Source organism: Bos mutus, chromosome 13 (assembly GCF_027580195.1).
Source record: "Bos mutus isolate GX-2022 chromosome 13, NWIPB_WYAK_1.1, whole genome shotgun sequence".
Taxonomy (NCBI): domain Eukaryota; kingdom Metazoa; phylum Chordata; class Mammalia; order Artiodactyla; family Bovidae; genus Bos; species Bos mutus.
The window spans coordinates 74,352,860-74,368,377 of record NC_091629.1 but is presented as its reverse complement, the minus strand read 5'-3'; the positions used below and the strand labels follow the sequence as shown (position 1 = coordinate 74,368,377).

Sequence of the window (15,518 nt, the reverse complement as noted above, 5' to 3'; positions counted from 1 at the left end):
TTTAATAAGTGAAGAAATTTAGGTATAATTCACAGTGTATCCTATTTTAAAAAACTTTGTTTCTATGAAACATGTTTTATATATTTTATTTTTTTGTTTTATATATTTTAGATAATAATTATCTTGACATATGGGATGGAGGATAAGGAAGAAAGAGGGATGATCTTTTTTTTTCATATATTATCACATTCATTTCTGTGAAAGTGCTCCTTTTTATAATTTTTCAGGAAGAGTTTAAAGATTATCAAGAAAGTACTTAAATGTAGTTTGATAGTATTTTATAAATTTATAAAAATACAGAAAAATAAAAATACTTGTAGTGGTCAGTGATATATACACACACACACACACATATATATATATAGGTTGCTATTACTGTGATAAGGAGGATGCAGTATGGATTATGATTCCATGGGAACACTAAGATAGAAGCCAGCTTTATCTACAGGAGATAATGAGAGTCAGGGATAGTATGGATGTCTGAAATGTGGTCAAATGTGAAACACTAAATTGCCCAACAAAATTTAATTGAATTTACTTGTGGCCCTTCTTTCCTCCTCCTCAGAAAGGAGCAGGCAGAAGAGGAGCATCCAACAATGTAAAGATGAAAAAGTGGAATGTTAATTGAATTCTGTGCTGGAGAACAACACACTAACTAGAACTGGGCATGGTGAACCAGGCTCGGACCAAAACATTTCTGGGCCTCTGTTTTCTGAGCTATAAGGACTTTGTACTCAGGGCTCTCCTGGAAATAGGATTACACAATAAAGAATCCCCACATAATAGAGAGTTGATTTTAAGTTTTAATATTTCCTCTGCCAGTAAATATTAATAGCTTTACTGTCTTTTGGAGGAGGTGGGGTTAATATAACAATACATGTAGATGTGAAGTTGGCCATTACTTTGCTCAACTAGAGTATAAGAATATTTATCTTTTATGACCTGATAACTATTACATAAGGAAAATTACTGCATTAGTAAATATTTGTGGCTTCCTTAGACTTGTACAGGTAACCTCATGAGTTCATAGGGTGTAAGTGTTAAAGTATAATGTAAAAATACAGAAAAGTGACAGATCTGGAAGTCTTAGGAAATGCTTTTATAGTATTGAGGGAGACAAAACTTTAAACTTATTTTGTATTATGCCCAGGGAATTGTGTGTATAACTTAAAAAACAATTAACCTTGAATTTACTTGAGGAAAAAACATAATGTCTGTGGGATAAAGATGAATTTTTACTATTAAGCTTCCTATTATGTCAGGTCACTGAACTCAGGTTTCACAGGCAGAGGCTCTATTTGCTTTTCATTTTTGTCTCTACCCTTTCTCTTTCCCTCAGCTTGAATACTCATAAGTCCCTTTGATTATTTTAATACATGATTATAAACTTAAATAAATTGTATTAGCCATGTTTTTCTCCTTTCAGCTGGGTTATCAAAGGATTATATAAACCAGTATTTTCTAAACTTCAAATAGTTTTGTACAATATTGTAATCTAATATATGTGTGTTACAGCATAAACAGTAATCTGATTTGTGAGTTGTGGTTCTCTATTTGCTATCCATGTTTTAAAAGACTTACCTGTTATTTGGGTTTTATTATAACTCACAGGATAATTATAAAGATTTGACAGTGGATAGGATAGCTTTGACGGAGAAGGCAATGGCACCCCACTCCAGTACTCTTGCCTGGAAAATCCCATGGACAGAGGAGCCTGGTAGGCTGCAGTCCATGGGGTCGCTAAGTCAGACACGACTGAGCAACTTCACTTTCACTTTTCACTTTCATGCATCGGAGAAGGCAATGGCAGCCCACTCCAGTGTTAGTGCCTGGAGAATCCCAGGGACGGGGGAGTCTGGTGGGCTGCCGTTTATGGGGTTGCACAGAGTCGGACACGACTGAAGTGACTTAGCAGCAGCAGCAGCAGGATAGCTTTGAAAACTATCAAGATTATACAAACAAATTGTTATTATTTTATTCACTGGTTTAAAAATATTAGAGGTCCTAGACCTATATTCTTAAGAGCTGAAAATACTTTGGAAATCATTTACTGATTTTAGGTGTAATTGAAATGGTACAGTTTTATGAATAGCAATATTTCCATTATATTGAGAGAAAATTGAGATGATTTTACTAGATGACTACTAATTATAACCAGTATTATTCAATGAGATATGGAAATATATAAGATACACCAAAATTTAGGAACAGTCTGGCACTTTTCAGAGTCAATCAGTAGACTGTCAAATAGTTAAGTGGCTCTGAAAATATCCAACATTATCCCATAGTTTGGGACCACAGTGTATGACTACAAAGTATTGAAATTTATTACTTTTTGTTTCTAACTCACTTTGGCCAAAACCAAACTCATTGTCTTCTTTTCAAACCTGTTCACCCTGTGGAGAAGGATCCTTTCGTCTCTTCAGTTACAGATAGCTGGATAACTTGTCTGAAGTTGTCATTTATTGCTCTTCAGTAACACCTATTTCCAGCAGGTGCTAAATTGTTAAAATTTCTTTTTTAAAATGTTTTTTTTTTTTTGGTGCTTCTGTTTCTGTCACCTTAGCTATGACCTGAAATCAGACTCTAAATATTTTTCATTTGGGTTATAATAGTACCCTTATAACTCATCTGCCTATCTTTAAAATCTTGCTTCATCCCATCCATACCATTCTCAAAACCATCTTTCTAAAGGTAAATTTGATGAAGTCACTCTTTTGGTGTCCTACCCTTTAAAAGTCCTGTGATAAAGGACTGAACTCATACAAAGGGCCTCTTTATAACCCTGCAAGATCTTTTTCATTATATTCCTTGCGCTTTGTATTACCCCTGGTACTTTGTATGTCATTAAATATTGGCAGAAGTAATTCTGGTAGGTCCTGAGAGATTGGAAAAGTATAAAATGTATATTGAGAAATTCTCTATATGCTTCCTAAAGAACTTTTTAACACACAATTTTTAATGAGCCTTTGTCTCCATTTCACATAGCATAGTACTTGGCGATTAGTAAGTGCTCCATATTGTTGTTAATTTGATCCATTTGAAATCATTTGAATCTAAATATTGATGACAGCAGTGAGTATGGGACATAGTTGCTTTGGCAAAGATGTAATCAGTTTTCATGTTTCATTTCCACTCTAGTTGAGACAAAATTATACTGTACATCTTCTGAGCCTAGCAATCTTTCATTTTTAAGCATTTATGTGGCTTATTTTGATCTTATTCTTTTTTTCTATGTCTATTTTTTCAATAAACTTCCATTTTTGTTCTCTTTCCTTAACCAATTTAAAGATGGCTTGTGGGTACTTCCTGTCTGTGACAGGACTTGATTTTGTGAACCATTGATCAGCTAAGGAGATCCAAACAAGAAAAGATGAATCATTAAAAAAAAAAAGCTTCTCTTGCTTTCTGTGTGTAAAAGATACACATATTTCTCTAACAGCCAATTAAAATTCAAACTTGGTGATTTGCCAAATTGCCAGTTAGATGTCACACTTAATTGTTGGTCTTCTGTGTAGCCTGGGTATTAGATGGCTTCCCTGGTAGCTCAGCTGGTAAAGAATTCTCCTGCAATGCAGGAGAAGACCCTGGGTTGATTCCTGGGTCAGGAAGATCCCCTGGAGAAGGGATAGGCTACCCACTCCAGTATTCTTGGGCTTCCCTGGTGGCTAAAATGGTAAAAGAATCTGTCTGCAATGTGGGAGACCTGGGTTCAGTCCCTGGACTGGGAAGTTCCCCTGGTATTAGATAGCATTTAGATTGAATTAGTCTCGGGGACTTGGTCAGTGAAAAACTTGAAAAGTCATTCATTAACCATTAGTTGTAGATGTTTTTCCTGTTACAACTAGTACCAATTTTTAGTGTCCGATTTACTCAAGGTTCACTTTGTCCAGAATTTAATAAATAATGAAATTTATATAGAAATTATATAGCAATATGGGTGTTAAAAATAAGCACAGACAAGTTCATAAACCCTAAGGTAAATTCTTTCACTTTTCCATTTAGGCACATTTTACCTTGAATTAGGACGAAGGATTTAGTGAAACTGCTATCTACAAATCCATTTTTCAAGAACAGCCAATTAAGCACTTAAATGCTGTTCCTCCTTTTCATAATTTTTCAAGTAGAGAATTCATACTTGACTCTTTTTCTGTGAAAGAATTAAATAATCTGTCAGTGGTATGCCTCCTTTTTTCTTACCCTTGGAGATAACTTTGGTTTCTAAATTACTGCTTGGTCACTGTGCAGATCCTACTTTGTGAGCATTAACCACTTGTAGTGGCAATGATTCTAACCACGTCCTCCCACTCCAGCCCCTACAGTCACATACATAATCAGCCGTTCAGAATTATTATCCAAGGTGGCAATTTCCTCCTACCTTTAAACTTGTACAGATAATCTTGTCAAAGGATTCTTTGTATGATGAATTTTCATTTTTCCAGAAATAGCTCAAGGTGACACTTTGATTTCATAGTGCTGTTTAGTTGAGTTTACTAATCTTTATTAAATAGTTTCCAGAGTCATCACCAGTTATTTCTTGAAATAGGACCTCTAAATTTAGCTTTGATTTGTTTACTCCTGTTTATTTTTATTGTTGTAGTGAAGGAACAGAATATGTATTTATTGCCTCTATGCAGAAACTGACTGGCTCAGAATAGAAAACACCAGGCTACTCCATCAAAACTGTTCATGCTCATTTATAGTTTAACTCAACTGATATTTTTAAAGCACTTCTAATTATGCTCCCCTGGTGGCTCAGATGGTAAAGAACCCGCCTGCAATACAGGGGACCTGGATTCCATCCCTGGTCAGGAAGATCCCCTGGGGAAGGAAAGGCAGCCCACTCCAGTATTCTTGCCTGGAGAATCCCATGGACAGAGGAGGCTGGCGGGCTACTTTCCATGGGACCACAAAAGTCAGACATGACTGAGTGACTAGCCCAATGTCGGTGTTGCTTTCAGGTACTTGGAATATGAAGAGTGAGATAAAGATTCTGACATCTAAGATATTTTAAATTGTAAAATAGTATGTAGTCCTTTTTGGAACTATAGGGACCAAGGAGAAGCAGGTGTGGTTGGGAGAACTTTAATAAAAGAGGTGATGACAGTGCTGAAACCTAAGAGAATCAACTTGAGAGTGGGTGGAGGGGCACCAGAAAGTAGAAAAAAAGGTTTGCGAGACTTAAAAGACCTACAGAGTTCTAGAGTCCTCTGTTAGCCATTTCTGAGGATGCAGGGTTCTCTGTGTGAGCAGGGCAGGTGAGATAGTGGCAGAGGGAGTCAGGGCCACCAGATGAAAGGCATTGCAGACCGTTGCCTTGGCGTGACAGATGGAACTAACATAAACATGACCTGCCTCTTAAAATACAGATTCTGAGTAAGTCAGGAGTAGGACCCTGAATTGGGTGAGGGGGTGTTCCCAAGTGATATTGATTACTGCTGGTTCCCTAACCAGTTTGAACAGCAAGATTATCTACTAGTATGAAGAGTTTTGCCTCTATTCTATGGAGCTTGAAGGTAAATATGTGATCAAACTCTCATAATTTTGTTTACATAAAGGTAGAAGAGGAGACGTGGTCATCATTAGACTTAGCAAGGAGAAAGAATTGTGTGATGCTGAAAGAGGAGGAGGAGATAGAGGCAAGAGATACACAGAAAGTAGAATAAAAAGCACCTGATTATTAATTGGCTACAGAAGGGAGTTGTTCAGTGGAGGTAATTTGGTAAGTTCATAGGTTTGGAAGTTGACCAGTTCAGTTCAGTCACTCAGTCATGTCTAACTTTGCGACCCCATGGACTGCAGCACGCCAGGCTTCCCTGTCCATCTCCAACTCCTGGAGCCTACTCAAACTCATGTCCATTAAGTCAGTGATGTCATCCAACCATCTCATCCTCTGTTGTCCCCTTCTCCTCCCGCTTTCAATCTTTCCCAGCATCAGGGTCTTTTCCAATGAGTCAGTTCTTCTCATCAGGTGGCCAAAGGATTGGAGTTTTAGCTTCAGCATCAGTCCTTCCAATGAATATTCAGGACTGATTTCCTTTAGGATGGACTGGTTGGATCTCCTTCCACTCCAAGGGTCTCTCAAGAGTCTTCTCCATCACCACAGCTCAAAAGCATCAATTCTTCTGTGCTCAGCTTTCTTTATAGTCCAACTCTCACATCCATACATGACTACTGGAAAAACCTGACTAGATGGACCTTTGTTGGCAAAGTAATGTCTGTGCTTTTTAATATGGAAATTGACTAACTGACAGATAGTATCTACTGAGTTAGAGAGGAGAAGCAGGTTGATCTTGTGCCTGTGTGTAGAGGGCAGTGGAACAGGACTCCACTGGGGAAAGGGAGCAATAAGAAAAAAATGTCAGCTAGACAGTTCTAAAGGACCAAATTGTCATGTCTGGCAAGTACATGTAGACCATGGGGGCCTCATCAGGTCAGCTCACTTCACATTTATTGAGGGTCTGATGCTTGCCAGTTCAATTCAGTCGCTCAGTCGTGTCTGACTCTGCGACCCTATGAATCGCAGCACGCCAGGCCTCCCTGTGCATGTCCAGCTCCTGGAGTTCACACAAACTCACGTCCATTGAGTCGGTGATGCCATCCAGCCATCTCATCCTCTGTCGTCCCCTTCTCCTGCCCCCAATCTCAGTTCCCTACTAATACTGCTTAGCATACTAGAAAAGGTGAAATGTGATCTCTTCAATAAAGGATCTTACTATTGAGTGGGAAGATAGAATCAAATGAATAATTGGAATCTTCGCAAATCAGTTTGCCAAGGGGATTCCTGGAAAACACGGGGGAAACTTTTAGAGTAGGTGACAGTTCAGCAAGGTGTAGACAGGTGAAGAAAATACTATAAGCAAGTAGATAGGAATGTCCCAGTCAGTTGGAATGGGAAGTTAGCTTTTGGAGTCCAAGTTGCAGGTCATTTGCTATTGTTGTTCTGTCACCCAGTCATGTCCAACTCTTTGCAACCCCATGGACTGCAGCATGCCAGGCCTCCCTGTCCTCACCATCTCTAGAAGTTTGCCCAAGTTCACGTCCATTGCATTGGTGTTGCCATGCAGCCACCTCATCCTCTGATGCCCTCTTCTCCTTCTGTCCTCAATCTTTCCCAGCATCAGGGTCTTTTCCAGTGAGTTGGCTGTTCGCAACAGATGACCAAAATACTGGAGTTTCATCCAGTTTTAGATGAGTTTCAGCATCAGTCCTTCCAATGAGTATTCAGGGTTGATTTCCCTTAAGGTTGACTGGTTTGATCTGCTTGCTCTCCCCACTTTCAGGAGTCTTCCACAGTTCGAAAGCATCAATTCTTTGGCGTCCTGCCTTCTTTACAGTCCAGCTCTCACAGCCATACATGACCACTGGAAAGACCATAGCCTTAACTACATGTACCTTTGTCGCTTTTCAACACACTGTCTAGGTTTGTCATAGCTTTCCTGCCAAGAAGCATTCGTCTTCTGATTTCATGGTTACAGTCACCATCCACAGTGATTTCAGAGCCCAAGAAGAGGAAGTCTGTCAGTACTTCCACCTTTTCCCGTTCTATATGCCATGAAGTTATGGGGCCAGATGCGATGATCTTAGTTTTTTTAATATTTAGTTTTAAGCTGGCTCTCTCCTCTCCTTTCCTCCTCATTTGCTATAGCAGTAGCTTAAATTAGAAAGCTGAGTGGTGGAAGAGGAGGCTGCAAGCGTCTGATGATCAGTTTTCTCGTCACATGTGGTCCCTTAACCTGTAGATAATGAGAGTAGGGGTCCCTGAAGTGGTTAATTTTGCACTTTGCATTTTGTAGGAAACAATCCAGTGTCAGTGTGAAGGCTGAATTGGAGAGAGGTAAAATGTGGGACTTGAATCCCAGGTAGACAGTCTTAAGTAGTGTGTCCTAAGTCCAAATAACTGAGCCAGCCCAAAACTCAAATTCCTTAAGGGGTCAGACAGATGAGAGGAATACAGAAGTATCAGCGTGTAAGGCTTAAGGAAGGGCAGGTTCTGCTGCGAAAGGAAATGCACTGTGTTCCTCCCACCACCCACCCCCGCCCCAGGGAATCCATAGTGTGCTGTCCAAATGCCCTTCACATAGTAATTTCTGATCAAAACCAAGGTGGTTACAGTGATGACAGAGAAATTATTTGGAAAGTAGAGTTTCTGTCTTGAGAGACAATAAGAGACCAACTAAGGACTAAAGGGTATGGGAAGAATCACATGCTTTTGGTGAAAAGTGAGGACATGTTGGTTTAGTGATGCTTGTGGAATCTCCAAGTAGAGACAGCTAGTTTACAGTTGTCAGAACTGGGCCAAGGAATGAAGTTTTGGGAAGTGGAATGAAGATTCTCCAAGGAAAAAAATTCCAGTGAGAGAGGAGAAAGAGGGCTGAGGATGGAACCCCAAGGAATTGTGAACTTTAAACAATGAGCAGTGAGAGGAACAGCAGAGTACTGTTCATGGTCGAAGAGGCTGGTGGCTTGGCTATGCTAGAGACAAGGAATCAGTGTTTCATTGAAGAAAATCATTCAGTTGTGTCACTTGCCACGGAGAGGTACACAAGCAAAGAATGCAAAGAGTCCTTCAGATTTGGTACAGAGCAGCCACTGACTAATTCATGGGGCCAGAACCCAGAAAACTCTGGATTGTGGAGTGACTGGGAGGTGAGGGAGCACAGACAGTGATTCCTTTTGGAAGAAGTTTTTTTCTTCTGCCATTTGCTAAAAACACTTTCTCAAAGCTTAAGTTCCTGACTGAATGATCTAATTATAGAAAAGACTGATGCTGGGAGGGATTGGGGCAGGAGGAGAAGGGGACGGCAGAGGATGAGATGGCTGGATGGCATCACTGACTCGATGGACGTGAGTCTCAGTGAACTCCGGGAGTTGGTGATGGACAGGGAGGCCTGGCGTGCTGCGATTCATGGGGACGCAAAGAGTCAGACACGACTGAGCGACTGATCTGATCTGATCTGATGTGAGCATAGTTATATGCTGGATCAATTAATTTTATTAATGTAAATTTGCTGGCATACGTCATAGGAATATAAAGATATGTGATTATTTTCAAACTGAAAAGCTGCTAAAACAAAGATAATTTAAAAAATGAGTTTTTATATTTATAAGCTTATTCATTTTTCATTAATATTACAGTAACCTGTTTTATGAGACTCCAAGGAAATATTTTCTCCAGGTTTCTGAGTAAAGAAGAAAACTCTGTGCATTTATTTTCTTGACTTAATTTTAGTACTTAAAAAATGGGCTTAAACACTGAAGTGCTTTTGTAGTTTTACCGCAGACTATTTTTTTTACTATTAACTTAAAGGGTATTCATAGGCTTTGCAATGCTGCCCTCTACTGATCACTTCCCAAAATGCATTAACCTAAAGAGTCTTCCATCTCTGACTCTCGCTGGTCCTTTGTCTCATCCCTGGTTGTTTCCTATCTTTTATCTTGCCTCAGTTGAGGGAGGGAGGTGTGTGTGTGTGTTTCATAACTAGTTACACTTATTCTCATTTAATGGCGTTAGGTAAAGATTTGAGCTTTGGAGCCAAAAAATTTGGTTATGAATTCTTAACACTAGAGTTCTTTTGAGAAGTGAAGGAGAAGGTCTTTTTGTGGCACTCGATACAGCACAGGGTAAGCATTGAGCATGTGGCCATTCTCTGTCCACTTTCTTCTCTCCATCCTCACTGACTAGGCTAGGGAGCCAAAATTCTTTTTTACCACCTCTGATTTCTCCTGATACAAAGCATCTCATTATATTAACACTGCCTCTTTGGTTGTCCATGCTCTGTAACGTCCAGGGGCCAGGAATCATGTTTGGCTTGTGCATGTTTGTATCTTTTGTATTTAGCACAAAGTTCAGTACATACAAGATCCTCATTTAGATAACATACTTGTTGTATGGCTGTGTGAACAAATGATTGAATAACTGGCTCAGTTCAGTTCAGTCGTTCAGTCGTGTCTGACTCTTTGCAACCCCATGGAGGGCAGCCCGCCAGGCCTCCCTGTCCACCAACTCCTGGAGTCTACCCAAACTCATGTCCATTGAGTTGGTGATGCCATCCAACCATCTCATCCTCTGTCATTTCCTTCTCCTCCCGCCTTCAATCTTTCCCAGCATCAGGGTCTTTTCCAGTGAGTCAGTTCTTCACATCAGGTGGCCAAATATGGGAGTTTCAGCTTCAACATCAGTCCTTCCAGTGAATATTCAGGACTGATTTCCTTTAGGATGGATGGTTAGATCTCCTTGCAGTCCAAGGGACTCTCAAGAGTCTTCTCCAACACCACAGTTCAAAAGCTTCAATTCTTCGGTGCTCAGCTTTCTTTATAGTCCAACTCTCACATCCATACACGACCACGGGAAAAACCATAGCCTTGACTAGATGGACCTTTGTTGGAAAAGTAATGTCTCTGCTTTTTAATATGCTGTCTATGTTGGTCATAACTTTCCTTCCAAGGAGTAAGTGTCTTTTAATTTTGTGGCTGCAGTCACAATCTGCAATGATTTTGGAGTCTCCCAAATTAAAGTCTCTCACTGTTTCCACTGTTTCCCCGTCTATTTGCCATGAAGTGATGGGACTAGGTGCCATGGTCTTAGTTTTCTGAATGATGAGCTTTAAGCCAACTTTTTCACTTTCCTGTTTCACTTTCATCAAGAGCCTCTTTAGTTCCTCTTCACTTTCTGCCATAAGGGTGGTGTCATCTGCATATCTGAGGTTATTGATATTTCTCTCGGCAATCTTGATTCCAGCTTGTGCTTCATCCAGCCCAGCATTTCTCATGATGTACTCTGCATATAAGTTAAATAAGCAGGGTGACAGTATACAGCTTTGACGTACTCCTTTTCCTATTTGGAACCAGTCTGTTGTTCCATGTCCAGTTCTAACTGTTGCTTCCTGAGCTGCATACAGATTTCTTAGAACGCAGGTCAGGTGGTCTGGTATTCCCATCTCTTTAAGAATTTTCCACAGTTTATTGTGATCCATACAGTCAAAGGCTGTGGTGTAATCAATAAAGCAGAGGTAGATGTTTTTCTGGAATTCTCTTGCTTTTTCCATGATCCAGCGGATGTTGGCAATTTGATCTGTGGTTCCTCTGCCTTTTCTAAAACCAGCTTGAACATCTGGAAGTTCATGGTTCATGTACTGTTGAAGCCTGGCTTGGAGAATTTTGAGCATTACTTTACTAGCGTGTGAGATGAGTGCAATTGTGTGGTAGTTTGAGCATTCTTTGGCATTGCCTTTCTTTGGGGTTGGAATGAAAACTGACCTTTTCCAGTCCCGTGCCCACTGCTGAGTTTCCCAAATTTGCTGGCATATTGAGTGCAGCACTTTAACAGCATCATCTTTTAGAATTTGAAGTAGCTCAACTGGAATTTCATCACCCCCACTAGGTTTGTGCATAGTGATGCTTCCTAAGGCCCACTTGACTTCATACTCCAGGATGTCTGGCTCTAGGTGAGTGATCGCACCATCGTGTTTATCTGGGTTGTGAAGGTCTTTTTTGTATAGTTCTTGTGTGTATTCTTGCCACCTCTTTTTAATAATCTTCTGCTTCTGTTAGGTCCATACTATTTCTGTCCTTTATTGAGCCCATCTTTACATGAAATGTTCCCTTGGTATCTCTAAGTTTCTTGAAAGGATCTCTAGTCTTTCCCATTCTGTTGTTTTCCTTTATTTCTTTACACTGATTACTGAGGAAGGCTTTCTTATCTCTCCTTGCTATTCTTTGGAACTCTGCATTCAAATGGGTATATCTTTCCTTTCTCCTTTGTTTTTCGCTTCTCTTCTTTTCACAGCTATTTGTAAGGCCTCCTCGGACAGCCAGTTTGTGTTTGCATTTCTTTTTCCTGGGAATGGTCTTAATCCTTGTCTCCTGTACAATGTCACAAACCTCCATCAATAGTTCATCAAGCACTCTGTCTATCAGATCTAATCCCTTGAATCTATTTGTCACTTCCACTGTATAATCATATGGGATTTGATTTACGTCATACATGAATGGTCTGGTGGTTTTCCCTACTTTCTTCAATTTAAGTCTGAATTTGGCAATAAGGAGTTCATGATCTGAGCCACAGTCAGATCCCAGTCTTGTTTTGCTGAGTGTATAGAGCTTCTCCATCTTTGGCTGCAAAGAATATAGTCAGTCTGATTTCGGTATTGACCATCTGGTGATGTCCGTTTGTACAGCTTTCTCTTGTGTTGTTGGAAGAGGGTGTTTGCTATGTCCAGTCGTTCTCTTGGCAAAAGTCTGTTAGCCTTTGCCCTGCTTCATTCTGTACTCCAAGGCCAAATTTGCCTGTTACTCCAGGTGTTTCTTGACTTCCTACTTTTGCATTCCAGTCCCCTATAATGAAAAGGACATCTTTTTTTTGGTGTTACTTCTAGAATGTCTTGTAGGCTTTCATAGAACCGTTCAACTTCAGCTTCTTCAGCATTACTGGTAGGGGCATAAACTTGGATTACCGTGATATTGAATGGTTTGCCTTGGAAACGAACAGAGATCATTCTGTCATTTTTGAGATTGCATCCAAGTACTGCATTTTGGACTCTTTTGTTGACTATGATGGCTACTCCATTTCTTCTAAGGGATTCTTTCCCACAGTAGTAGACATAATGGTCACCTGAGTTAAATTCCCCCATTCCAGTCCATTTTAGTTTGCTGATTCCTAAAATGTTGACATTCACTCTTGTCATCTCCTGTTTGACCACTTCCACTTTGCCTTGATTCATGGACCTGACATTCCAAGTTCCTATGCAATATTGCTCTTTACAGCATCAGACTTTACTTCTGTCAGCAGTCACATCCACAACTGGTGTTTTTTTTTTTTTTTTTTTTTTATTGCTTTGGCTTCATGTCTTCATTCTGGAGTTATTTCTCCACTGATCTCTGCATATTGGGCACCTACTGACCTGAGAAGTTCATCTTTCAGAGATCATCTTCCAGGGGATCTTCCCAACCCAGGGATCGAACCCAGGTCTCCCCTACTGCAGGCAGATTCTTTACCAATTGAGCCACAAGGGAAGCCCAAGAAAGCTGGTGTGGGTGCCCTATCCCTTCTCCAGTGGATCTACCTGACCCAGGAATTGAACTGGTGTCTCCTGCATTGCAGGCAGATTGTTTACCATCTGAGCTATCAAGGAAACCTAAATAACTGGTTACCACTTCTTAACTGGAATCTTGGAGTGTGTTACAGAATTTTTTTGGTATTATGCAGGATGCAAATGAATGCTCTTGATACATGGTATAATTAGATTTTACCCCTGGCCTTTCATAGAGGTATTTATTTGCTATTTTGTTCAATGTCTTCTGTAGTTGTTAGTTTTTTCAGGTTTTTGACAGTAAAGATAATTTATATTTTCCATAAAATTGTCAACTTCACCTAATTAAAACTATTAGCAAACAGTTTTACATAAAATTTCCTTATAACATTTGATTTCTTCTGTATCTGATTAAAATCCTTTTATCATTGCCAATTTTATGTCTTGTATTTTCATTAAAAAATAATTAGATGGAGGTATGTGTATTTTATTGATATTTTTGAAGTACTGGGATTATCTTGAATTCTTTTGTTTTTCTACTCTCTGATTGCAAAATTAGGGCTCCCCAGGTGGCTCAGTGGTAAAGAATTGTCTGCCAAGCAGGAAACGTGAATTCGATCCCTGGGTCCGCAAGATCCCCTGGAGAAAGAAATGGCTACCCACTCTAGTATTCTTGCCTGGGAAATTCCATGGACAAAGGAACCTGCTGGGCTGCAGTCCACGGGTTCACAAAGGGTTGGACACAATTTAGTGACTAAACAATAACAATGGAAAAAACATAATTTTACCTATATTGCAATTGCCTCTTCTAGGCTTTTCTAATAATTTAATGTGCCCACTTATTTCTATTCTTTTTTGTTAAAGGTTTTATTACTCTAAATTTGCCTCTGATGCCCATATCTAAGCCCCATATTGTTTGTTGTATCCTATTTTTGTCATTTCAAAGTGCTTAGTAAATACAGCTGATTTTCTTCTTGGCCTAAGAGTTGCTTAAGGAGGGTATTTTTCAATTGTGAAGTGTGTGTGTATGTATATATTAACAGTTGTTAATTTATAGTTTTACTATAATGTAAGCAGAGAAAAAGGCCCATATAATTTCTATTTTTTTTTTCTTGTGATACATACAAGATCAATATTTAAAATGTTCTCCAAGAACTGAGAAAAAGATGAGTCCCCTGTAGGGTGTGTAGTTCTCTATATTTATTTATTCACTTTATTTTAGCATTTTGACTACTTCAACCATCATAACTTATTAGGATTAAAGTTTTATATTACTGTTGTGTGTTTGTCATTTTCCTCACTTTTTAAAACATGTTTCAGTACTATGTTATGTGATGCTTAAAGTTTGTCGTTGATATTTTCATAATGGATTTTCCTTTTCATCAATTAAAATAATCTTTTCAATAAATGTTGCTGGTCACTTTGATACTCAAATGGGAAGAAAATGAAACCTGATCTCTGCTTTCCACATGTACATTTGATTTACGATCTAAACGTGAAAAGTAAAATAATGAAGCCTCCGTAAGAAAATATAAGAGAGTATCTGTTTTATCTTAAAGTGGGAAAATATTTCTTAAACAATACAGAACTTTGTAACATAAAAGGAAAGTGATAATATGCTCCATCATTGACAGGTTAAGAACTCTTGTCATCAAAAGATATCAGTAAAAGAGAAAAAGCAAAGCAAAGAAAGAGCACGTGTTCCAGACAAAGGGCGTTTATAAAGGTTCTTGTGAATCAATAATGAAAAAAACATAACCCAGTAGAAAAGGGGGGATGAGAATTGAACAGGCAGTTTAGAAAAGAGGATAATTCAGGTGGTTAATAAATATGTGAAAAATTGTTCAACTTATTCACCAGGGAAATGCTGATTAAAAGCTTGATGAGGTACTACCACAGCACTCACTAGAGTGGCTAGAATTTAAAAGATTGACACTATCAGGTGTCAGCAGAATGTGAATGGCAGTGAAACTCCACTGCTGCCAAAAAGCCACTTAGAAAGTTCTGCCAGCATCTGCTAAAGCTCCGTGTACACAGATACCTACGTATCCCAGCAGTTTCATAAGAATTCATGCAGATAACCAATAAAAGCAACTACAGTCATTTTCAAAGCAGCATTGTTTGTGTAAGTCAAAACCTCAAAACAAATGCCCATTAGCAGTAAAATGAAGGAGTAAATTGTGTATTCTAATCCAACACTACACAGCAAAGAGTAGCGTGATGAAAATGCACAAATGACAGCTCCAAGCATGGATATATCTCACAAATAATACTTGTCCATTAAAAGTTATCAGATATAAAAGAATACGTATTGTTCCATGTATATAAAATTGAACAGGCAAGACTAATCTGGGGTTTAGACCTCTGGATAGTGGTTAGTTTGGGGAGGAGGACCAGATAATGATTAGAAAGTGGTATTCAGGAGATGTCTGGGTACCACTGGACATTGTGGAGTATGAAGTCAAGTGGGCCTTAGGAAGCATTACT

At 39.2% G+C, this 15,518-nt stretch overlaps 1 protein-coding gene across 1 annotated transcript in view; it reads left to right on the top strand.

The window, feature by feature from the left end:
* MACROD2 (mono-ADP ribosylhydrolase 2) overlaps nt 1-15,518 on the top strand; it is a 2,305,531-nt gene that overhangs the window by 43,797 nt on the left and 2,246,216 nt on the right. The window lies entirely within an intron of this gene.